Source organism: Eretmochelys imbricata, chromosome 6 (genome assembly GCF_965152235.1).
Source record: "Eretmochelys imbricata isolate rEreImb1 chromosome 6, rEreImb1.hap1, whole genome shotgun sequence".
Classification (NCBI taxonomy): Eukaryota; Metazoa; Chordata; order Testudines; family Cheloniidae; genus Eretmochelys; species Eretmochelys imbricata.
Genome location: NC_135577.1, coordinates 57774134 through 57799066, shown reverse-complemented (window position 1 = coordinate 57799066; position 24933 = coordinate 57774134). Strand labels below are relative to the sequence as shown.

At 47.4% G+C, this 24933-nt stretch overlaps 1 protein-coding gene across 3 annotated transcripts in view; it reads right to left on the bottom strand.

Annotated features, from left to right (window-relative positions):
• The window catches only part of CD82 (CD82 molecule), a 63475-nt gene extending 50541 nt beyond the window's left edge, over window positions 1–12934 (bottom strand). Inside the window, exon 1 of one of the 3 annotated variants that reach the window (XM_077818576.1) lies at window positions 12889–12934. The gene's annotated coding sequence lies outside the window, so the exon portion shown is untranslated. Of the gene's footprint in view, window positions 1–11089; window positions 11201–12888 lie in introns of those variants that run through there. The other 2 variants (XM_077818577.1, XM_077818578.1) reach the window with 2 other exon arrangements.
• Window positions 12935–24933: the final 11999 nt, after the last annotated feature.

Here is a 24933-nt window from a genome sequence, read left to right as displayed (position 1 = left end):
ACCAGATTAGAATCAATATTCCCATCTACTTCACTCTGAAAGTAGAGTTTCAGAAGAGCCAAGACCATATGCTAGTTCCATTGTAGAACACCTGGTGTTTGGGATGCATGAATGATGAGACTTCAGAACCAATGCCATCTTCAAGACCACTGGGGAGGGTGTCAAGGTACCCTCCCAAGGTACCCTCACTTGACAAGTGACATGTCACTTCCCCTCGATATGAGATCCTGAACTTGATGCCATAAGAACCTGGTCATTCCAGGTATCCCCATTTTGAAAAATGGGGATCTGTCAGGAGTGTAATAAGGATCTGATTAAGTGTTCCAAGGAGTTCTTGGAAACAGGGCTTGGCAGAGTTGACTCACCCACTTCAACAGAATTTGAGACTTCCAGAATTTGAGGTCCTAGAGAGTTGAAGCCCCTCCTGCCTGCTCATAGACACTCAATGGTAGGAAGTCTCCCTAAGGAACTACATGATCCCATTAAATTCTCTCATTTAAAGAGAGTGCCATGTCATCTCCCAACTGAGAGTAAGGGCCCAGCATCTGCAGGCAATATAGAACCAACACACCTGGATTCTGCAGCACTTTACGTCTTCAGATAGCAGCACAAAGTTAGCTAACCAAATCAAGAAATATTCAAGGACCAGGTCCCACTCTCAGTCAGTTAGAAATGGGGAAGAGCTGTCAACAATGGCTAGATTAGGGTACAAGGTGTTAAAACATTTTCTTAAAAATCCTCACATAGAGGCAGCAAGTCTTAAAATGCATTGTGGCTCCCTCAGTATGGGCCTATCAGCTAAACTGAAATTAATATATTTTATTTGAATCAGGGAAAAGGTGGGGGAGTGAGTTAAAGTCACACCAAGTCACTCTTCCATTAGATAACACCTCAAATTGTAGTCTAGACCAGGGGTTTATGTTCAACTATTGTCTACCTTGCCTTCTAGTACATGCTCATCAAGGCACACTACTTTTAACATGTCCTAAAGATGGGTTAAGTTAGAGCCTAGCTCCCCCACAGGCAGTACCTCAACCAATTAACAGCCTTGTCTACACTAGGATTTAACATGTTAGATTACACCTTTTTTCCTACTAAGACAAGGCTCTAGACGGAGTTAGTGGCAGGTTAGCCAACATGTGCTACCATGAAATTCCAGCCTAGACAGAAAGCAAAATATGCCACTGTACATCTAGTTTAGAGTTAATATAGGAGCAGAAACTCTAGTTAATTGACTGCCAGCTAATTCAAATTAACACAACTTGTCATATGCTAACCTAGACACTCCACAAGTGTTTCCTCTAGGTGTGTTTTAATATGAGCACTTTGTAATTAGCTAGTTAAAACGGGAGCAAGAACACTAGTCTAGGCAGACCCTTCTGTGTGGGCCTGTAAAGAAAAAAGTCCTCATCCCTAACATAGGTGCTGGAACTACAGGTCCAGGGGGTGCTGCCACACCCCCTGACTTAAAGTGGTTTCCATTGTATACAGGGTTTACAGTTTGGTTCAATGGCTCACAGCACCCTATAAAACCATTCCAGCACCCCTTGCCTACCAAGATGTGCTAGGACACAGGCCAACCCCTTTCACCTTCCACCCAGAATGGCTGTGGTCACATCCAGGCCCACTCTTCAGGAACCAGGAAGATGATCTTCCAAATAGTCAAACCAAGATGCTCAGTTACTCCATTTTACTCTAATACATTCAGAGCTCATTCATTCAGGTTAGGGTTGCTAACCTTCCAGGAAATGCTTAAAAAAAAAAAAAAAAAAAAAAAAAAAAAAAGGACGACATCACATCATGTTGGGGAAAAAAAAAAAAAATCTCCCAAAATAGCTTCAGAGTTGACAACCCTAATTCCAGTCTGTTCCTATAGTATCGCCCTTCCCCAGCACATACCTCTGAGGTGGGGGTGCGGGGTAAAGGAGGAGACTAGCTGGAGCCATTTGACTTTTGCCACTTCTACATATGAGCAGGCAGCCACCACATCTGATTCTGCACCACATCAAGTGCTATGTCAGGATTGTTAATGAGAGGAGGGGATGGGGTGGCAGTTGCTTTGTGATGTCAAAAAGCGACTGAGGCTTGCTATTGAGGGCTGTGTCTGACCCACGGGGCCCAGCATCTTACTACTAGCCACCTCCCCAGCCCCCTTACCCATTCTGTAAGTGTCATGGCCCCAGACAGCCATTGTTCCACTCCCATTATTCACCTCATGCCCCTCCTGCAGATTCCCATTCAGCTCTCCCATCCAGGGCCCATTCTCACTAGCAGCAGTAAGAGACAGAAGGAATGGCCAGAAAGGCTGTACACTTTACCTTGTTTCATATGCAGTTAACCCCCTTCTAGATATGGGCCATTATAAGATTAGCACTTGCTCTGTGCTGCACAGGACCTTCAATGAAGCCAGTTCCTGCCTCAAATAGCTTAGAGTATAAGAGGCAGATCAGAACACCAACCGCACATCCCAGAAGGAGGAAAAACTTGGGAGTTCATAAGGGTTTTTCATGGGCCTTTCAGAGAAAGTGTATTCAGGGAGGATCTTGAATGCAGGAAGACGGTGGCAGCTTGAAAGATTGATGGGGAGGGCCTTTTACACCAGGTGAGCAGCATGGGAAAGTGTTTGGAGAGTGAAGGGGGGGAGAGAACAGACGAATCAGAGCTGCAGAGCAGAGTTTTGAAGGCTAGAGCCATGAAGTTTAAGAACTTCATTTGTATTGTTGTAGCACTGCTCCCATTGTGCTAGTAAGAGACAGTCTCTGCCCTGAAGAGCTTAAAAGGCCTGTTTCTTCTATTTAAGAGGGTGGGAGGAAAGCAGAGACTCAAAAAGGTGAAGTAACTTGCAGGTCAGTAGCGTCCTTAGTCCCAGTACAGCACCCAGTCCACTAAACCATGCTGCCTTGTTGCAGAGGACAAAGGGAAGCCTGACTCAGGGATTGGGCACATGGAAGAAGAGGGTGATATGTCTCATCACAAGAACACATCCTATCCTACAAGGAAGGATGAGCTGGTCCCACTTAGCCCTCCCCAAAAAAAAAAACCACACACACACTCCACACAAACCAGCTTGCAGCCCAATACAACTTGCACACCAACATTCATATCTGGATGGCCAGCTCTGCGAGGGTTAAGGATAGAAGGTCTTGGCTGCGGGGCAAGGCAGAGCACATAAACCTTACAGAATTATTGCACAATTACAAAAGTGAGGCTAGGGACTGGGCCCATCACCAGGTTCACACCCAGAGAATTCCATACCTATCTGATTTATAAACAAGCAGGGAAGTAGTTTCATAACTGCAGCAATTGACATGCAACTCCAGCTAAAGACCTGGCCCAGCTAGCCTGAGATATCAACAGTGAAACTGAGAACAGAGACTAGAGGCCACATTTCTCCCTGAAAACTGGCAAGTTTATAACAGTAATGCCACTGACGAAAAAGCTTCTTGGTTCCTGGTTAACACACCTTGTGTTTAGCGTGCTGGGTGACCTCACCGACGGGAGTTACCCAAGAGTCCAATAGCAGCTAAACCAGGAGATTCTCCACGTGCAGTACAGCACAAAGCCCAGCCAGCCAGCAGCATCCTAAACCCAGCCTATAGTCACTTTCTGTGTAAGCTTAGTACGAGGGTAGAGCCAAAACATATACCGTGCAGTTCAGCTTTTAAGTCACCTTTGACATCTCAGACACGCAAGTTTCTAGTCATCCATCAAAGAATGAGGCAGGCATTATGGCTGAGGAATGTCTGTGTAAATCTAAACCCTAATGCAAGTTAGCAGCCAACGTGGATCTTATCAAAGTTTGGGCATCCATGTTTAATGGGTTATTTCTATACCCTGCCCCCTATATAGCATAGGGCTGTACATTTGGTTATTTCTACCTGAACAGAAAAAAACATGGCCACTTACAAGATCCTCATATTTCTGAGCCCAGATTAGCAGAACTCCCCTGCAGCTGAGAGGCTGTGTCTCTGATTTGCCCTAGCATATGGAAGTTTTTCCTCAGATCTCTATGCCACTTCACAGCGTTTGACCAAATGGAAACTAGCTCCTGGCAGAAGCTCACTAATAGACTGAATCCCCATGAAACACTACAAGATAGCTTGCATTGCAAAGGTCTAAAATGCCCCTCGGTACTCTCATTCTAGCCTGCATGAGAGCTACTGCGTCGCTGAATGCAAGATGGACATTCCAAAGGATTTAGCACAAAGGAACATGGTGCAGTTCAAGTCACTCACACTCCATGACGGGTAACAGAGAGGGTGTCTGTATATGCAATTAAGGTATGGAAGCGAGGGGATGCAGTCAACAGCTGAGACAGCTTAAGTGAAGTTCCTGCTCAAGTATGTGGCTCCCCACAGGAGATTTACCTACTCCCCATCCCAAAACACCTTTAGCTTGCTCACAAGCCAGCCATCTAGGCTGCCAATTCACACAGTACATTCCAACTGCAGAAGAGATGGCAAGCTGCTCACCTGCTGCTCTGAAGTCACATGTGCAAAGGATAGGTGACTTCCTTCAGCCCTGAATAGGGAAGCCTGTATCTCAATAGCTAATGATCCTCCTTTTACAGGACAGCCAGCAGCCCTGATATCCTTGCATGCAAAAGCCAGACATGGTATTCTCCAGTTCTCAATCACAGAAACTGTCATATTGGAACAAGTCAGTAATCTGTTCCATCCCCAACAGTGGCCACAGCCTTCACAAACAGGGATAAACCTCTAGCACACACAGTTGTGCAATGCTATATTGCAGAGTAGTTAGGAAATGTTTCTTCCTGACCCCAGCTGGTCACCTCTTTATGCTCTGACACATGAGCATGGATGGCCCTTGGAAGCTTTATTACAAGTTCTGTAATCCCTAATGAACTGGCACTTTCCAGCTGTTAGGCTTTATAGATACCAGATTTGCTATTTGCCTGAACATGGGGCAGCAAGTTTCACATGTTCAATACAAATATCATGTAATGTATTTTCTTTTGCTTAGTTCTAGTGTGGTTGTCTGAATTCTACAGGTCCTTCTGTAAATTGGAATATCCAGTTATTGTCCGTGCCGCCTCTTTCCCTAGGAAGGTACAAGGCACTGAAGACTGTTTGCCTCTTCCCTCCCCTTCTTTTGCCTTGAATTAGTTTCAACTACCCTCCTTAAGGGCTTTTCTATTTCTGCCATATCTGAGATGTGACTGAACTTGGACACAAGGTGAGGCTGCCCTTGGTTTACAGCATTTCCTATGTTGTTCTAAATCCGTCTTTACAACCTAATGTTTTATTAACTCTGACTGCCACTGCCCAGTAAGCAATCATCTTTGTAAACTGCCCACAGTAACCCCTCAATCTTTCTTCTGGGAGATTATAGTGAATTCTGAAACTGTCAGTGTGCACAGGGTGTTCAAATCACTCTTCCCAGTACCTTGCATTACACTTATCATGCTGCCCAGTTTTAAGTCAGCCATTGTCTTTACAATCCTCCCTACTCTTGAGTATCCTATGCAGAGTATTAATCAGTTCTGCCAGTGCTACCCTACCTAGCCCCTGTTCCATGGTATATTGACCATCAGCCCTAACACAAGTGCCTGGGTGCCTCCACCATTAACTTCTTACCATGCTGAGACCTGCCTTTAAAAACGTCTACTCTAGGCTTCTTCTTAATCTCATCATTCAGGAGATATTTACAAGTTACCTGAAGAGCTGGAGGTTTAGATTTGTTGGACCCAAATAATTAAACAAAGGTCTCCAAAGGGAAGACATTTCCTATAACTATCCCTCTAAACATCCATTTTTAATTATCATCTGATGGAGGAGTTCCCACTCCTGATAGCCCTAAATGAAAGGGGTAGGAGTCCACAGAATCCCCTCTTTCTTCTAGTTTTGTCAACTGGACTTTTATCCTTTAACACAGTGAATTAGGTAGAGGAGAAGCCAGTGGGCCAGGTTTATCCCCCACCTTTACATCTTTAATGAAGGCAATGTGTCTTACAAAGACTACATATCCCAACATACTGTGCTCTGGGGCAGGCCAGTGTAGGGGTAACATGCCATTTAGATGTGAACCTGTGGTCCTGATGAGATGCAAATGAAGAACTCTTTAAAGGCAGAGATAGGTCAAGGGTCTATGGTAAGACACCTCATAAGCTTCTTACCAAAAACTAGATCTTTACATATTTAAAAGGAAGAGAAGAATGTGTTAGCCGAGTGAAAGCTGAGGGTCCATGCAAAGACCTAGAAGCAAGCCTATCACCCCCTGTCCCACAGACTTATTTACAGACCATTCCAACAACAATGCCTTCTGTGGGACTAATCTGCTCCAGGAGTAGTTTGAATACCCCTTCCCCCCACTTTAATCTCAGATTTATTTACAGATCCTCCTCTTTTAAAGCTTCACACTTTGATGGACTCCACAGAAGCACAGGAAGGGAGCAGGATATAAAATGCCTGCCAAGCCTGAGACTGTTGTGAAGCAGGCCAGAATTTAGGCCATGTCTCTAAGTTACACAGCTTGCAGCAGTGCAGTTGTACTGATACAGCTACGCCGCTGCAGCGTGTCTGGTGAAGATGCTCTATGCCGACAGGAGAGGGCTCTCCTATCAGCATAAAAATCCCACCTCCATGAGTGGCAGAAGCTCTCCCGCCAACATAGCGCTGTGCACACGCAAGTGCTTATGTCAGCGTAAGCTATGTCGCTCGGGAGACGGAATATTCACCCTCCTGAGCGACATAAGTTTTACTGACATAGGCTGTAGCGTTGATATAACTTTAGAGCTCCTCTGTGACACATGCCTCAAGCTCTGTCCCCAATTCAGACATCTTCACAGCAAGGAGGAGGAGGAGAAGCTAGTGTCAAGCTAAGAACTCCACATGAAGTTCAGTCACACTGTATGAAGTCTTAGAACGAAAGGAGGAGGCACCCAGAGAAGAGGAGCAGATGCAAGCGCCTGGATACTGAGCTTTGAAGAGGCCCTGGTAGGGCATCTCAGCACAGGCAGGTGCAACAGGTTATGTTGCACCTGCCTGTGCTGAGAGACCAAACAAAGTGGCATGCTAACTGGAACAAGAACAGTCCAGATGAGCTGCATCATTAAAGCTGTGAAGTCTTCACAAGGGAGGAGACTCCAGGCAATTGTGTAGGGCTAGCCCTATGAAGGAAGCTCTCTCAGTCTGTCACATGCATGGGTATGAAACTGAGTGAATGCCTCAGGCATCCGCCCAGCTGCCTTCACCCCATACTGAGAGGAGCAGGTTCCCTAGCCCCAACCACAGTTTCACACTAATAACTCAGACTCACAGCACTGTGCACTCACACACAGAAGCAGGAAGTGTTTAGCGACCTTGTCATACACACAGCCCTGGGTGTTCTTCCCAGGAACTGCTGCTGGTCAGCACAATAGATAAGATCAACTAAAAAGTCAAGTTGCGGTCTGGACTAAACCAGGTGGGTTAAGTGAAACTGTTCTTCTAGTCCAAAAGACTTCTCTCCCATAGAGGAAATTACACATGTGCTATTGATAACAGAAGAGGAAGCAAGAGAAAAAGCCATCCACTTCCATTAAATGGGGACTGTCCCTGAATCTTGATCTTGGCTTTCAGGGTGACTAACCGGTGCTTTGGGGGACTTACACATCCCAATGTGAACAAGCATCAAGGTACCTCAGGAACACAAATCTCATGTTTTTGCAGAAGGGCTGGAACTCTTGCTCCAAGTGAGACACTTGGTACCAGACCCCTATATCAGTTTGTGCCTGTGCAGGAATGGCAATGATATTCCAGTGAGTTGTTCCAACCAAATCTAGTATCCTGTGCTTGGGACACCCACAAGAGTGCCACCTGGAAGTGTCCCAGAGCACAACCAAGCCAATTTGCTTCCTTTTCCACAGGTCCATGTCCCATCAGCGTCTGCATGTACAGTGCTTGTTCAGCCATCCTATAAAGCACCAAGGATCTGTCACCTTTGCAGCCAGTTTGTCATCAGATACTTATATACAGCAATATGTGCAACATTACTGGGATTGCAAAGTTGTCATTGAAACACTAGCCTCCCTCTCCACAGTTCTTTGCAATACTATTTCTGCCATGGAAGTTGTGGCATTATAAAATAGATCAATCTCGCTAGTCTGTAGGAATCTAGCCACAAGATTCTGACTTTCAGAGTTCTGAGAAGGCATGTGAGCATGAGTAGGCATGTGAGCATGAGTATTGCATACTAATTCAACTTCACTGTATCATCAGACTCCAGTACCAGAGATTGAAGAAAAGCAGCATTCCCCTCCCACCCCCCACAGACAGAGGCAGCCTGGGGAGATGGTAGTATCCCAAAGTGCGAGTCCTATGTAGAGAGGAATTGTCACATATCCCAGGATTGTGAAGCCTTCCTTCAGTCCCAGACTTGCACTTGTGCAGAATCCACATGTGCAGCCAATCAGGCTGTGTTCTCAGAAGCTACACAGGGTCAGACCTGTTCAGTACTTGAATGAGAGAGACGTCCAAAAGAACCCGTGGTATTGCAAGTGGCAGCACTGGTGATTCTGTAATGGGCACTCTTGGACCGAAGTCACTACTGTGTTAGTGCCCCAGTGTTGTGGGCAAGGGACAGAGCCCCAGCTGCCAAAATCCCAAGCTCTGTCTCTGAGTTAAAAGAAAGATTCAAAGATATATCTTGTAAAGTCTCCAATATTCCAAAAGCCTGTAGAAGAATTTTGTGTATCCAAGAACTCCTCTAGTTCACCAACAGAAGTTGGTCCAATAAAAGACATTACCTCACCCATGTTGTCTCTGAAAACCATAGGAACAAAGGACAAAATATACAGGGGCTGCTCTTTTTTCAAACTACCATTTGTTTAAAGTGAAGTTGCCACAGAGTTCCCAAAGTCCTGCAGAATCCAGTGGCCTTGCAGTGGGATTTAGATGCAACTCCCATGAGTCCTCTCTCAGACTGTAACAGACTCATCACAACTCCTAGGGCAAAGTGGATCATTCACAGCCAACATCTATATATTGAACTACAATGGATGCTCTCAGCCATTACCATTAGCAACATCCTTTTTAGATGCAACAGGCTTGACCATTTCTGGAATTTGTCATATTCAGTACAAGTCTCTGCAGATCCTGTTAGGACATTGAACAGCATTAGAGCCCCATTATCAAGGCAACAAAGCCATCCAAGTACCATTAGTGTATAATTGTGGCACACTTATGCCCCGGAAGACTCCAAGGCAAGGCAAATATATTTTAAAAGGGTTAGGAATAACTATACTGAGCCAAGGGGGAAAAAAAAAAGTGGCCTGTGAAGCTCTCAGCTGCAGGACACTAAGGCAATTTTAAAAAAAGCTCATCACAGTTCCAGACAAAAAGAAGGATCAGACATTCACTTGAACAAAGGCAGCATGTGCAGCAATACTAGGCAGGATAACGTACAGCTTCTTAAGCCATATGCTGATCACCAAATAGGGTCAGAAAAAAACCTACCAACTATTTAAGTTCCTGCATGATTTCCACTGCAAGGTATCTGGATAGTTAAACAGATAAGTTATGCCAAAAAAAGTAGCATACGCATCCCCTGCCTTAGCGATAACTAAAAGCCTGAAAGAACAGGTGATCCTTGCAGTCTAAAAAGGTATAGTTTAACACTAGGGCAAGCGGTGGGTCATCATAAGGAGAAAGTTCAAAAAGCAGACTTCCTCAAAGAATGTCCTGCCACTGGTCCTGGACAGTTGCGGAGCATCCCAGCAGATTTTAACCACTGTGATAGGACACAGATGTCATCTCTAAAATCGAAGGGTCCCAGACTACTTGGTATCCTACAGTTACCTTCCTCTGAAGCATTCAGCACCAAATAAATTGGTTAGTCTCTAAGGTGCCACAAGTACTCCTTTTCTTTTAGCACCAACACTGAAAATTACAGTTGAAAAAGCTTAGATGGACCACTAGGTCAAGGTTTCCATTGCACTTTAGACTGAAGCCACTGTGGTTATATACAGTAGAACCTCAGAGTTCCAAACACTAGAGTTCCAAACTTCCCAGTCAACCACACAACTCATTTGGAACTGGACGTACACAATCAGGCAGCAGCAGAGACAAAAAATGCAAATATAGTACAGTACTGTATTAAATGTGAACTACTAAAAAAAATAAAATAAAGGGAAGCAGCATTTTTCTTCTGCCTAGTAGTTTCAAAGCTGTATTAAGTCAATGTTCAGTTGTAAACTTTTGAAAGAACCACCATAATGTTTTGTTCAGAGTTACAAACTTTTCAGCATTACGAACCACCTCCATTCCTGAGGTGTCTGCAACTCTGAGGTCACACAGTGTTGTAGGGTATTCTGCGAGGCAGCAGAATACAGTAGCATCACTGAACAGCAAGGCAACAATGCCACTTTATACAGCTCTAGCAAGACTACATCTGGCATACAGTATTCAGTTCTGGGCACCACATTACAAGATATGGACACAAGTTGGAGTTTAGAAAAGATCAGGCCTAAGAGCAATGAGGAAGCTGTGGAGGGAATGACATATGGGGAACAAGTGAGCTAGCTTGGTAAGAAACAATTAACAAGACTGGCTGGTGGAAGAAACACCATGATAATCACCTGTGTTAGTAGAGAGGCAAACATCAAGAAGGGAGAGAGATTAGACGGCTCTGTACCACAGGAAGCAAGATTTATTAGGCTGGATAACAATCACAGGTGACAGGCTGATGGGAGGAGCCTCAGGTGATATCCTTATACCAGATTGCACAAGGCACTGTGAACTATTGGGAACAATCCTGCACTGGTAGTAAAATGGGACTTTTCCAACCTTAGCTTCTGGAGTAAGCTGGCATGGCTGAATGAGATCAGAGCACCTGCCTCCACCACAGCTAAGGCCTAGTAACTTGGCAGCAGCTGCTGCATTCCAGCAGGAGAAACCCCCCTGGAGCAGCTACAGCTTCATTCAGGTTTCAGGGCAGTCCTTTCCCATTACAGTGCCATCACTACCTTGAGTTTAAACCCACACCAGGAACAGCAGCTTTTAATGAAGCCAGCATGGCAAAGTAAAGGCAGCTCCCAGCAGACGCAGCTGTTTGGTCAAGGGTCAGACAGAAGTGTTCTGAAGTAAATAACCTTCTTAAGGAAGAGTCCTCTGTGGCGAGGAGCGGTGGGCGCTGTCTGGGGTTCTCTGCTCGGTGACCCCGTCCGGTTCCCTCCGTCTGACCCTTTGATTCAGGGGAAGGGCGAGAGACGCCAGCCCCAGCCGTTGCCGCTGTGGATACCATCATTCCTGTCATCTAGGAGGGGGTCCTGTAATACATGGGTGTCTACCCCCCCACCCCTAAACCGCCCACCCCGCAGCTGTGCCCATCTTACCGGGCACTCTCAGGAGAGGGAGGATCAGTGACACTGGGCGCGGCACTAGGTAACTCGAGGGGGTGGAAGACCACGAGTGCCAAGGAAGCCCCCCCGCTCTAGGCCACCAGGTAACTCAGGAGGGTGGAAGACCACGAGTGTCAAGGAAGCCCCCCCGCTCTGGGCCCAGGCTAGCCTGAACACTTCTCCCTCCTGAAAGCTGCTGTGTTATACCTTCTGTTTGCATTGTTTTGTTGCATAGTTGTTTTGTTTTCTTTGGTAATTCTGTAAGCGTTACCAATAAATTTTCTTTCTGTTTCAAAAAAAAAAAAAAAGTCCTCTGTGGCAGGTCAAATTAGCTCCATTTAGAAAACGTTAGCGAGAGGTTATTTATATATAGATCTAGCATTGCAATGGTACCCGCTTGCACCGAAAGACAAACTCCATTAAACGCAGATCTTTTAACGTTTTCCTCCAAACCAGGCAGCTGAAGAAAGAGCCATAATCGCTGCTGGCTAGTTGCCGCCTCGGACAGCTCAAGCCCCTCCAGGCTGGGATCGCTCGTTCCCACTGGCAGCCCCTAGTTCGCTCTCGGGCCCTGCGAAGTAAACGGCCCACGGGCTGGATTCTCGCCGGAGGGGCTGCCCTCTGTGCAAGGGGTGCCAGAGAAGTTCGCCACAGTCCCCAGGCACAGGGCCCCCGCCTTCTCAGACGGGCGCGCTGTCCACGGGGTTTTCTGATCCTCCGCTTTCTCTGGAAAGTTCATACGGAGTTTCCCACCACTCAGCTTGTGAAAGCCTCGATACGCTTCGGTCCAATCTCGCCCACTGGGAAAGTCCCCCTCGCTCCGGGAGGCGGGCGCAACTGCAGCTCCAGTGACACACACACACACGCGGGGATTGTGCTAGGGAATCTCCCAAGCTGGGGGGGGGGGGGGGGGGAAGAAGGGAAGACATCCTACCGAGCTGATTTACAACACCAGCAGCTCCTTCCACAACATGCCCGTCGCGTTTGGCCCCAGATCAAGAGAAAACAAACCAGCCCTGCTACTCGCCACGGGTCTCAACGCCTCCACTTGGCGGGGGGGGGGCGGGGGGGGCGGGGAGGAGGAGGAGGGCACAGCCCACCGCTCTCCAACCCCTCCACAGGAGGGGGGTAAACTCTGCTTAGGGGCAGAGACCCCCACCCCCGGGAAATCTGGGGTCTCCTGGAGCATCAGCAACCCCCACCCCCCCCCCGCCCACGGAGAGGTCGCTGAAGGCAGCGGGGAGACCCGGCGCTCCTGCCCCATTTACATTCGGCTACGGGGCCCGGACACCCCACTTCACGGCCCTTAAGGAGCCGGAGCTGCTGGGGAGCGTTGAGAAACCCCGGGAAGAGCTCCGTGCCCCGGGGGCAGGTACCCTCACCCCTACACAGCTGCAGACCCCTCTCCCCATCTCGCCCGCCCTGGACTCTCTCGGTCACTTTCCCGGGAAGTTTCCAAAGCGCGGCCCCTTTCCCGGCTCTGCCCGGGCCCGCGAGCGACTGAGCGAGCGGCGCCTGCTGGGGGGCGGGGAAGGGCGCCGCGCTCTCACCTGCAGCTGGGACGAGCGACGCGTAAGAGGCTCCTTCCCCTCGCCGAGACGCAGTCGATGTGGCTACTGGCTTGCCCCCGCTGCTTTCAGTTCCTCGGACCAGGAGGAGTCAGCTGCAACCGCCAACCCCTGGGGCAGGTCGGAGACGCCTCCTCACCCCTTTAACCCTTCCCCGTCCCAGCCCAGGCTGGAGCCGAGCCAGCCAACCCAATGGCTTCGGGCAGCTGCGCGTCGACTGCGAGCCCGCTTTAACCCTTCCCTCCCCCAGCGGCTTTCGGCGCTGATCAGGGCTCAGCCAGCTCGGCCCGGTTCAGTGCGCGGGTCTTTTCCTGCCGTGCCACGCTGTGCCTTGAAGGGCAGGAATCCCTGCCCCCAGAACGCGCAGTCACCCGGCTGCCTGTGGAGTGTGGTCCCTAGTACAAGGGGCTGCTGGGCCGTGGGTCTGGGCGCCGTTAGCATGAAGATTTCTGGAGGGGGGCGGCGGGGGAATTGCTATACAGAGGCAGCCTGCTGCTCTCTCTTTCCAGTACTGCCAATCCCAAGCATTCAAACCTCCTGGGTCAGGCCCCCAAGATTATGAAACTGGTTTAAAAATCAGGAGGTTGTACTTACATACCTAGCTACATAATTGGGATTGTTTTGATTTGTCTTAGAGTGCACTGGCTTCAGGTTTTCAGGCTTTCCACTGCAATCCTGAGGGCTAGAAACTTACTTTAAAAAAAAAAAAAAGGTTGGGGAGGAAAGCTGGGATTTTCACTTCATCACATGCCTCCAGGAGCTGGGGCTTTAAGATAAACGCCAATCCTTTGAAGACTTGTCATAAAGTCACAAGAGTTGGCACCATAGCTTTTCTTTCTCTCTCTTTAGTGAAAGGCATTTTATCCTTTTTAATAATTACCAAAAATATCTTTTCCCCTTTGCCTTATATATTTCAGAGCAGAAAACACATCATCTTTTCTGTCACATTGATACCAGAGACATTCCTCTCTGGGTTTGCTTTGTGTCTCCTACTTCCCACCTCTACAGCTGATTCTACAGCTACATCTACACTACAGACTTCTGCAGGTATAGCTATGTCGATTAAGGGCATGGATGATCCCTGACTGACCACAGCTAAGCCTGCACAAGTCCCTAGTATAGATTACCAGTTCAGCTTCTTTCACACCTGGGGGGTGGTTTTAATGTACCATACAGAGTGCAGCTTTGCCAGTTTAGCTCTGTCCCATACACTAGGGGTACGTCTACACTGCAGTCATAGGGTGTGATTGCAGTATCAGGCATACCCAAGTTAGCTTTAACCTAGCTAGTTTAGGTACTGGAGCAGTGAAGTGGCAGCACAAAGCATGGGCTGTACAAGCCCACCCAGAACCCCGGGTAATTACTTGGCTGGCTAGCCCATGCTGAAGCCATGCTTCCATGGCTTCACTGCTACTGGTACCCAAGCTAGCTAAAGTTAGCTCGAGACTGTCTATGGGAGCTACAGTCATACCTCATAATTGCTGTCTACACATAGGTTAGGAGTGCTTTGCAAGTCTAGTATACCGGTACTCCTACACTGGTAAAGTGCTCGTAGTGTAAACATGATCTACATTTGGTAAACGTTAGCACACACAAAAATTGTATCTCTTGAAGTATACCAGTATAGTTTAAATGGTACAATCCCCAGAGTGGCTGCAGTTAAACATCAAAACAAAGGTGCTTATATGTGTATGGCTTATTTCTGTATGGGCAGGGGTATAAGCTTACCAGTATAAGGGCTTGTCTACACTTAAAACACACCACGGCTGTAACACTTCAGTGAATACACTACCTACAGCAAGAGAAAGGGTTCTGCCATCTGCGTAGGTAATCCACCTCCCAGAGAGTTGGTAGCTAGGTCAACAGAAGAATTCTCCCATCAACCTAGCTCTGTCTACACTGGGGGTTAGGTTGGTTTAACCACATCACTCGGGGGTGGATTTTTCACACCCCTGAGCTATGTAGTTATACTGATCTAATTTCCTAGTGTAGACCAGGTTACTGGCATTACTGCATCCATATTAGGGATTGTATTGGTATAACTGTGTCAGTAAAAATTCACATCCCTAATAGAAATAGTGAAACTGGTACAAAATCTGTGTGTAAATGAGGGCTAAGAGTCTGCCTAAGTTTTGGACATTTCACAGGGTCACTAGCATGCAGTTTCTGTATAGGGATCTATAGTAAACTTGTTTTCCCCAGTGACTCATGTTTAACTACTAACACTTGGCCCTTCCCTCCCGTCACTGGTTGTACACACTTGACTCGAACCTCTATGTAAATACAACCATAATTTAAAAAGAAAGAAAGAAAACAAACAAACAAACAAAACCGCTGGCTGTACAAGTGCACAGGAGCTAGAGAAGGAAAGAGAGAGACATAGACAACAAGTCTCTGGCTTCTCTCCTTCTGTCACAACTAAAATTTTGATCTGTCTCTCTGAAATCTCCTCATGAATGTCCAGCTGTCAACTTAGGCCATGTCTACGCTAGGGGTATGCCTACCCTACAAACTTATGTCAACCTAAAGCTATGTCTACACTAGCACTTTTGTTGGTATAACTTATGTCGTTCAGGGTGTGAAAAAAACCACCCCTCTGAACGACGTAAGTTACACTGACAGAATCGCCAGTGTGGATAGTGCTATGTCAGCAGGAGATGCTCTCCCACCGACATAGCTACCCCCTCTCATTGCAGGTGGTCTAATTATGTTGATGGGAGAGCTCTCTCCCGTCAGCATAGAGCATAGAGTGGCTGCACAAGAAATCTTACAGCAGTGCAGCTGCATCAGTACCGCTGTGCCACTGTAAGGTCTCTAGTGTAGACATGGCCTAAGTTACATCGACGTACCGCCACTGCAGTAAATAAATCGCTTTTGCATGTCCACACTGTTGTGCCTGTGTCAGTGCTGGGCGTCCTCACCAGGAACACCGGCACCAATTGAACTGTCAGTGTAGGGCATTGTGGGATGGCTTCTGAACACCAGCAACAATCGATGTAAGTGACGCAGTCGGTGTAAGTGACACTGTGTCAACCTAACTTCATCAACCTAAGTTCTATGCCTCTTGGGGTGGTGGAGCAGGTGAGTTACATGGGCGGGAGCAACATTTTAGTGTAGATGCTTACAGAGTTGGGTTGATGTAAGCTGTCTTGCGTCGACCTAACTCTGTGTAGATCAGGGCTAGGAGTGCTTTACCAGTATAAGAATACTGGTCTACTTTACCAGCAAGGGCCTTCTAGTGTGGATGCAGCTATACCGGCAAAGCTCCACTCTGTACTGGTATAGTAAAAACACCCCCACAAGTGAAACAAGCTATACTTGTGAAATAGCAGTTTTGCAGTTATAACTGCATTAACACTAGGGGCTTCTGCTAGCACAGCTGTGTCAGTCAGGGATCAATCCTCTTCACACCTCTGGCTGACGTAGGTATACAAACACAGCCTTCACCTCAACAAGGCCAAAGCAGAGCTCTTATTCTTTCCCCCCAAGCTTTTGTTTCTTTCTCTTGGACAACGCCATCATCCTGCCTGTCACTCAGGCCTGTCACCTGGACACTGTGCCCAAATCTTGCCTGCTTCTTGGTGTATAACATCTCTAGCATGTGGCCTTTCCTCTCCATTCACACAGCTACGTGGCTCATCCAGGCCCTCATCATCCCACTTCTCTCTGCTGCAACCTCCTCCTCTCTGGCCTTGGCAGTTTCCACCTGGTTCCACTTATAGCCATTCAAACTGCTGCTGCGCAGTTCATTTTTCCTGGCTTGTCGCTTTCACCACATCACCCATCTCTTTGTCCCCCTCCACTGACCGCTTTTTATTCACCACACAACAAACACAAGCTCCTTGTCTTCACATTTATGGCCCTTCACAGGCTATCCCCACTCTAGCGATCACCTCTTATATCAGTGACTAGAAAGGGGCGGCAATTCCTGCGGCCGCGGCAGCAGTTCGGCCACAGCTTCTCCCCTTTGTCGGCCACGGCGGCAAATTGGCGGCAGCTTCTTCCTTTTGCCGTCCGCGGCGGCAGTTTGTTTCACTGCTTGGGGCAGCAAAACCTGTAGAGCCGGCCCTGGCTGTGAGGCTTTAAAATTACAGTGTACACATTTGGGCTCGGGCGGGAGCTTAGGCTTTAAGACCCCAAAATGGCGGAGGCACTCAGTGCAGCCAAGCTCCCAGCAGGGAGCCGGGAGCCTCCAGGCAGCAGCCGGGCTCCTCACGGACAGTGGGGAGCCTCCATGCATCCAGGTTCCCCACGGGGAGCTGGGAGCCCAGGCAGCAGTCCGGCTGGGAGCAGGGAATCTGGGCAACAGGACGGCTGGGCGCGGGCAGCAGGGTGGATGCAGCCAAGCTGGAAGGGGGGAGCCCACGAGCAGCTGGGCTGGAGCTGGAGCCCTACACCCACCTTTCAGTGGCTGCCCAGCTTTCTTGTCAATTTGACGGCTCCAGCACGCACAAGAAAATTAGGTTGGTTTACCTATGTTGCTCAGAGGTTTGAAAAATCCACATCCGTGAGCAGTGTTGTTAAAATGACCTAAATCCCCATATAGACAACGCTAGATTAATGTCAGAGTTCTTCCATAGACCTAGCTACTGCCTGTTCGGGAGGTGGTTTACCTGCACCAATGGGAGAACCCCTCCCATCAGCAGAGGTCATGTCTACACTGAAATGCTACAGCAGCACGACTGTGCCACCGTAGCATTTTAAGTCTAAGCAAGCTCTTACTCTTTGCTGCTAAACAGCTGCCACGTTACACCTCAGAGGGTTCAAACTCAGTGAAACAGCCCCGCAAGCTCTAGTCGGCTGGCTCGGGCCAGCCACTGGTGTCTAGTTGCTGTGCAGACATACCCAGAGTGGCCTCTTTTCTGTGATGGGCAACATGTTCCCTTATGTATAATTTGCACATCAGTTTAAGTTTGTAACAGCTTTTGTGATTCTTCTTGGTGAAGGTCACAATGTACATGAGCTAACCCATGGGTATGAAATATATTAAATATTTTGTTGATTAAGCAGCATCTGCACCGTGGGTTGTCAGTGTGTCATCTCAGAAACTCTTTCATAAAGTGGACCAAGGAGCCAACACCTACACACAATACAATTTGTTGGCTATGTTGGCAGAGTCTGTGCAGCCATCTCTAGTATAGCGTGGGTGTTTTATACATTACACACAGGCATGGATCCCACCCAGCTGTGAGCTGCTCTGTTGCTCCTGCCCCAGTCGTGTCCAAACCTGTGTTCCTGGATGGTGACTGTGCTAGGGAGAAAATGTGTATTTAATTATGAATGGAAAACATGCTGCCTGAGCGACACCCTACAGTTTTAAAAATGAGGTGCTTGAATCAGACCCACCACTACAAAGAGGAGATGGGGGCACCATCTCCCCAGTCGCCTTCAGCCACTTCTCTTGCAGCTCCAAGTGCAGGGAGGAGTGCTCGGAGCAGCTGCTGTCCCTTCCTGGCTGCTCAGCTGCTCCCCTGCTGGCCTCCCACTGCATCCCGGGTGGTGGAAAGAAACAGCTCTGGCTGGTTCACTTCTTCCCTGCTTTGCTTTATTTTCTTCGTTGGAGCTGCAGAGAGCAGGATAAGGACTCAACTAGCTTTGCCTAAGCCTAGGGGAGCACACAGCAAAGGCTGATACTCAGCCATTCCAAGCAGCACAGAAGAAGAGAAAAAGAAAAGCAGCAACAAACAGATCTGGGCCCTCATTCTCTTCCGTAGACTAGTTAGAGCAACTTAGGGACTGTTGCACTCACATGCACCAGCTGGCAACAGTCTTCTATGGACTATATGCTAATTGTGGACTGCCCCAGTACCCACAGAACAGTCCCCTGCCCCTGAAATGGCCCCTGTGCCAAGGGTTGAGGGGAGAGAAATATAGAGCCAATGACACTACCTCTGATCCAGCTGGGCTCTCCATTCAGACAGTACAAAGGAAGTAGAACGGGGCAGAGAATCTGTCTAGAGTATTGATTGTGGCAGCTGACCTGTAGGCCATCAGGCCAAAGATTGACATGTTATGAGGATTTTATAGCATTTTATCAGTTACAAGGCTGGTAGTTTACTAGCCAATTGTAGAACTCAAACAGATGAGGAGACTGGCTCAGAAGGCTGACACTATGAAAATAACACCTTTCACTTTGAGATCACTGGCTTAGATATGACTCACTTAGATGCAATGCACATCTAAAGTCACAGATGGCTGTTTGGTGTCCTGTATAAAAGGAGTTGAGGAGTCTCAGCTCAGATTTTAGATGACAAATATCTACATCACACAAACAAAAATAACACTTGCCAGTTGGCTCCCTGGTTGGTAGCCTCAATGGGGAACTCAGGGACTGTGCACCGTTCTCATCCCTAGAGGCCAGAATGGTGATAAAAAAGCTTTCCCTGCCACTTGCCTTGCTGTAGTTGTCCTGCAGGTAACAGAGGACTTCACACTCCAGGACTTCCTCCAGGAACTGCTTCTTAGTTTCTGTGCCTCTAGAAACAGGTCCCTGGAGAAACTAGAACTTTCCTGGGTACAGCTATGAGTAGTCTGAAAGTTTCTTTTCACACAACGCACAGTCAACCTATGGAACTCCTTGCCAGAGGATGTTGTGAAGGCCAAGACTATAAGAGGGTTAAAAAAAAAACTAGATAATCTCATGGAGGATAGGTCCATTAATAGCTATTAGCCAGGATGGGCAAGGATGGTGTCCCTAGCCTCTGTTTACAAGAAGCTGGAAATGGCTGACAGGAGATGGATCACTTGATGATTACCTGTTCTGTTCATTCCCTCTGGGGCACCAGGCATTGGCCACTGTTGGAAGACAGGATACTGGGCTAGATGGACCTTTGGTCTGACCCAGTATGGCCATTATTATGTTCTTAAGTTCCTCTGACTCACTGAATGGAGATATCTGAGCCATTAGCAATTATCTGTGAAAGCGCATGGAAAATGGGAGAGATTTCAGAGAACTGGAAGAGGGCAAATATAGTTCCAATCTATCAAAGGGGGATTAAGGACACCCCCAGGGTATTACAGACCAGTCATCTTAACTTCAGAACCCAGAAAGATAATGGAGAAAATAATCAAGCAATCAATGTGCAAACACTTAGAAGGTGATAAGTAACAGTCAGCATGGATTTGTCAAGAACAAATCATATTGAACCAACTTAATAGTTTTCTCTGATAGGGTAACAAACCTTATGGCTGGGGGGACGGCAGTAGATGTGGTATATCTTGACTTTAGTAAGGCTTTTTGATACTGTCTCACACAGTCGCAGATTAATGATTTTGCCGCCCCCCACCCCAGCCCCAGCTCACTTCCACTCCGCCTCTGCCCCTGAGCATGCCGCTGCGTCCTGCTTCTCCCCGCTCCCTGCCAGTGCTTGTATGCAAAACAGCTTCGCGAAGGTAGGGGGAAGAGGGGGAAAACGGCGCGCTCAGGAGAGGAGGCGGGGCCGGGGCAGAGATTTGGGGAAGGGGACCAATAGGGGCAGGGAGGCGGCGGGGAATGGGGGTGAGGAAGGGGTGGAGTTGGGATGGGGCTGGGGCAGAGGGCACCGGGGGAAGCAGCCTCTGGCTGCTATTATAAATTTGCCATCCCTGCAAATTTGCTGCCCTAGGCCTAGGCCTTGTCGGCCTAGGAGTTAATACGCCACTGGTCTTACATGACCTTCTCATAAACAAACTAGAGAAATACAACCTAGATGGAGCTACTGTAAGGTGGTGTATAACTGGTTGGAAAATTGTTCCCAGAGAGTAGTTATCAGTGATTCACAGTGAAGCTGGAAGGGCATATTGAGTGGGGTCCCACAGGGATCGATCCAGGGTCCAGTTCTGTTGAATATCTTCATCAATGATTTAATTAATGGCATAGAGAATACACTTATAAAGTTTGTGGATGACACCAAGCTGGGAGGGATTGCAAGTGCTTTGGAGGATAGAATTAAATTCAAAATGATCTGGACAAACTGGAGAAAAGGTCTGAAGTAAATAGGATATAATTCTTTAAGGACAAACACCAAGTACTCCACTTAGGAAGGAACAACCAGTTGCACACATACAAAATGGGAAATGACTGCCAAGGAAGGAGTAGTGTGGAAAAGGATCTTGGGGTCATAGTGGATATGAGTCAACAAACTAAATATGAGTCAACAGTGTAACACTGTTGCAAAAAAAGCAATCATTCTGGGATGTATTAGCAGGAGTGTTGTAAGTAAGGCATGAAAAGTAATTCTTCTGCTCTGCTCCTCACTGATAAGGCCTCAGCTGGAATATAGTGTCCAGTTCTGGGTGCCACATTTCAGGAAAGATGTGGACAAATTGAAGAAAGTCCAGAGAAGAGCAACAAAAATGATTAAAGGTCTAAGAATCATGTCATCTGAGGTAAGATTGAAAAAATTGGGTTTGTTTAGTCTGGAGAAGAGAAGACTGAGGTGGGACCTGATAACAGTTTTCCAGTATAGAAAAGATTGTTACAAGGAGGAGGGAGAAAAATTATTCTTGTTAACCTCTGAGGATAGGACAAGAAGCTATGGACTTAAATTGCAGCAAGGGAAGTTTAGATTGCACATTAGGAAAAGCTTCCTAACTGTCAGCACTGGAATAAATTGCATAGGGAGGTCGTGGAATCTCTATCATTGCAGGTTTTTAAAAACAGGTTATACAAACACCTCCTCAGGGATGATCTAGTTATTACATAGTCCTGCCATGAGTGCAGGGGACTAGACTAGATGACCTCTCAAGGTCCTTTCCAGTCCTACTATCCTATGATGCCATGATTCCTGTGGTGGAAAGAGGACAGTCTTCTGATGAAGCTAAGACAATGCAGAGGATGTCCAAATCAAACCCTGCCTTCTTGCTGGATTTCCTGAAACCAGCTTTGAACCTGATTCACAAAACCTGAAAAAAAATTGTCAAATTGAGTGATCTAAACCAGGGGTAGCCAATAGGCAGACCATGGGCCAAATCTGGACTGCCAGATGCTTTTGAACGGCCCACAAGATCTTTTTATTTACTTATTATTATTATTATCATCATTATTATTTTTATTTTTTAAAATTATTTTATCTGGAGTCTGGACCTTGACTATACCTTGACCAAGAAATTTGAACCTTGACAAAAAAATAATGGATTACCCCTGACATAAACCAAAATAGGTACAATTTCTGAGCTGTACCAGAAGAGGGAGACAGATGATAATGGCTAGCCATGGAAACGCCTTTGAAATCCTTGTTATGAAGCCATGATCTTTTCCCTTCTAAATTGTATTTATGGCCCTTGTAACCTTATCCAAACTCCCTCCTCCTTTTGGACCAATGATTCCCATGCTTAGGTTCAGTTCAGAATTGATTGGAGAAGTTTGAGGAAAACTGACCCAGGTGCTTTTGAGTTATTGGGCTACACCTTTAGCTGGTGTAAGTGGGCACAGAGCTGTTGACCTGGATAGACCTATGCCAATTGTTACAGGGTCATTTTACCCTTCCCTTGTCAGGTACTCGGCCATGTCTCAAATCCCTCCCATGTGTTGCGGTGTCAGACACCACACAAACAGCATTCTGAAACAACAGGGCGTGGTTCTAGGGTGTGGTTTATTAATATACAAATTAAATTCCCATCCTTGCACTAGAAACTCTCTCCAATTCACACCTTGTCCTCCAGCTCCCATAGCCCTCATCCAGGTCTGTGAGTATTTCTTGTTCACTAGTATCAGGATTAACCATAGTCCCTCTGCTGCAAGAATTCTCTGCAGCCCTCCCACTAGAATCTCTGAATAGTCCCTTCATCTGTCTTTACTGCAGGGGTATTCAATAAATCCAGGGCTTCTCACTAGCTTCTAGCCATAGGCCCACTCATGCTTATTTTTCAGGCCCTTGCCAGAAGAGACCTAACAGACACAGCAGTTCCTAGCGTTGCCAGTTTAGGTTGGACGTATTCTTGGAGATTTCATTACGACATAAAGTTTAATTAAAGATTAATTCCTGGTGTGACGGTGCCCCCCCCATAAGGCTTTATGGAAATATACTTATGAATGTATATGTGACATAACTAGAATGTGTTTTATGCTACATATGCCATGTAACATATCTCTGTAAAACTTATGATCTACTGAATCTATTAATCCTATTTGTATACATGTATCATTTTTGTATTCGAACTTATGAATATTAGCTGCATAATTGTTTGATTCTGAGTAGGTTTTAGTGAAGCAGTTGGTCAGCTTTCTGAGAAAAGACTATTCTCAGTAAGTGCCCAATCAAGAAGCCCTTAAGCCAACAATGAACTTGGAGATGCCAATCCACATCTGAGCTTTCCCAGGAATGTGGCTTGACTGGTAAGGAACTCAGTCATGCATGGACATGTGACTTGCCTAGGTGACTCCAAAATTCCATTTTGTAGCTGGACTCTTCATAGGAGAGAGGAGGGGATCTCCACTCACAAGAGAGAGTCTATTTAAAATCCTGGGAAACCCCTCCATTTTGTCTTCAGCTGGTTAAAGAGAGAGCCTCTCCACCCCCAAGGATACCTGAAAGAAAATGGAACAGAGTACAGTAACTACAGGGGGTGTGAGTGATTGCTGGACTCAGACTAGAAGGAGACTTGTCTGTAAAAGGAAGCCTACTGGATGAGGATTTTATCTGTTTTCAGTTTTATTACTGTACTAGACTTAGACTTGTGTGTTTTATTTTATTTTACTTGGTAATTCGCTTTGTTCTGTCTGTTACTACTTGGAAACACTTAAATCCTACTTTCTTTATTTAATAAAATCACTTTTTACTTATTAATTAACCCAGAGTATGAATTAATACCTGGGGGCGGGGGAGAGGGCAAACAGCTGTGCATACCTCTCTATCAGTGTTATAGGGGGTGAACAATTTATGAGTTTACCCTGTATAAGCTTTATACAGGGTAAAATGGATTTATTTAGGGTTTGGACCCCATTGGGAGTTGGGCATCTGAGTGTTAAAGACAGGAACACTTCTGTAAGCTGCTGTCAGTTAAGCCTACAGCTGTTAGGGGACGTGGTTCAGACCAGGGTCTAGGTTTGCAGCAGGCTAGCTGGTCTGGCTCAAACGAGGCAGGGCACAAAGTCCTAAGCTCACAGGGCAGGAAAGCAGGAGCAGAAGTAGTCTTGGCACATCAGGTGGCAGTCCCAAGGGGGTTTCTGTAATTCAACCTGTCACACCTGGAGACTCCAGGACAATCCTGGAGGGTTGGGAACCCTAGCAGTTCCTCTACAGGTCTCCTACTAGCAGGGCCGGCTCTAGGATTTTTGCCGCCCCAAGCAAAAAAATTTTTGGCCACCCCCTCTTTCTTTTCGTGCCCCCCCTGGCTCTGCCCTTTCCCAACCCCTTCCCCAAATCCCCAGCCCCATCTCCTCCCCCAGGAGTGCCACATTCCCCCCTCATTGTTTCCTGTGGCTCCCCCCCCACAACTCCCCACCCTAGGTCACCTCCACTCTGCCTGCTCCCCTGAACACACCGCTGCCCCACTTCTCCCCCCTCCCGCTCAGGCGAGAGAGAGGCAGCGCGTTCAGGGGAGCAGGTGGAGCGGAAGTGAGTGAGGGTGGGGGGGGAGCGCAGGAAGTAACGGGGGGGGTAGAGGAACCGCTCCGTGCCCCAGCTCACCTCCGCTCCACCACTGCCACCTCCTCCGAGCACACTGCCACTCGGCGTCTCCTCCCTCCCTCCCAGCTGTACCAAACAGCTGTTTCTCGCACGGCAAGCCTGGGAGGGAGGCGGGGGAGAAGCAGAGCGATGGCGGCACACTCAGGGGAGCAAGCGGAGGCGAGCTGGGGTGGCGCCGGAATGACGCTGCCCCTAGAAATGTGCCGCCCCAAGCGCCTGCTTGTTTTGCTGGTGCCTAGAGCCGGCCCTGCCTACTAGACCAATCACTCATCTTCTCTTAAACTGAGCAACAAAACCTACCTTTTATTTCCTACCTCTTTTCCCAGTGGGCCATGTTCTTAACGTTGTCATATGATCAGTCTCCTGCTCCATAGGGGCTATAAATCCCATAAATCAGAGCTGTTCAGTCTGTGTCTGT